This window comes from Arachis hypogaea, chromosome 4 (genome assembly GCF_003086295.3).
Source record: "Arachis hypogaea cultivar Tifrunner chromosome 4, arahy.Tifrunner.gnm2.J5K5, whole genome shotgun sequence".
NCBI lineage: Eukaryota > Viridiplantae > Streptophyta > Magnoliopsida > Fabales > Fabaceae > Arachis > Arachis hypogaea.
The window spans coordinates 57937212-57938481 of NC_092039.1; the positions used below are offsets into that span (position 1 = coordinate 57937212).

General features: G+C 43.6%; 1 non-coding gene across 1 annotated transcript; it reads left to right on the forward strand.

Moving 5' to 3' along the window:
- Positions 1-668: 668 nt before the first annotated feature.
- On the forward strand, positions 669-772 carry LOC112799216 (small nucleolar RNA R71). The gene has a single exon (XR_003200792.1). It is a non-coding gene; the product is annotated as a small nucleolar RNA R71 (small nucleolar RNA).
- Positions 773-1270: the final 498 nt, after the last annotated feature.

Genomic DNA, 1270 nt, shown 5'->3' on the forward strand with positions numbered 1-1270 from the left:
TGTCCTGACCCATGTTTGCAAGCATTCCTTCTATCCTGTTTAATTGATCTTGAAATTGTTGGTTCGGATTAGGTTGGGCAGGTTGATTATTTTGGCCATGATATGGTAGTTGGGAGTAAGTGTTTTGTGTGGCTTGGTATGATCTTTGGTTGGAGTTTTGGTATGTGGAATTGTTATGTTGGTTGGGGTTGTAAGGTTTGTGGTTTTGTGGTTGGGTTTGCTGGTTTCCCCACCCAAAGTTTGGGTGGTTTTTCCAGCCTGGGTTGTAAGTGTTGGAATGTGGATCATATGGTTGCCTTTGTTGATTTCCCAAATAGTTGGCCTCTTCCCAATCACCTCCTTCAGTGCTTACTTCCTCTTGATCTTGTGTGTGTATTGCAGCCACTTGATTTGTTTCTAATTTCCTGGTGAGCTCTGCTAGTTGCTTGGCAAACACCTTGTTTTGGGCTAGAATTGTATCAACATGGTTCAGCTCCATGACTCCCTTAGTGTTGTGTCTCTCTGAAGCATAGTAGTACTCATTCTCAGCCACTGTCTCAATCACTTCAATGGCTTCTTCCACAGTCTTTTTCCTGTTCAATGAACCTCCTGATGAATGGTCTACAGCCTTCCTTGATTCATAAGAAAGTCCATCATAGAAAATATGCAATTGCACCCAGTCATGGAACATGTCTGGTGGGCATTTTCTTGTCAAATCCTTGAACCTCTCCCATGCCTCGTAGAGAGTTTCACCATCTTGTTGTCTAAAAGTCTGAACCTCAGATCGAAGCCTATTGACCTTTTGTGGGGGGTAGAAACGTGCCAGAAACTTGCTTTCCACCTCATCCCAGGTTGTTAGGCTCCCCCTTGGGAATGATTCCAGCCACTTAGCTGCCTTGTCCCTAAGTGAAAATGGGAACAAGAGCAGTTTATAGGCATCTTCCTGGACTCCATTGGACTTCACACTGTCGCAAATTCTCAGGAATTTTGTGAGATGTTGGTTTGGATCTTCATTAGCACTCCCACCAAATAAACAATGATTCTCCACCAGTGATATTAGCTGTGGTTTGAGTTCAAAATTGTTGGCCTGAATGGGTGGTTTCTGAATGCTGCTACCACAATTCCCAGAGGTTGGGTTTATGTATGAACCAAGAACCCTCCTCTCGGGAATGGCATTGTTTCCATTAGCTCTCTCATGGTTGTGAACTTCTCTATCCATGTTGAGATCTAGAGCTTCCTCAAAATTGTCCTCAGATTCTCCTTCAGATTCTTCTTCTCCCAGTACTCTCTT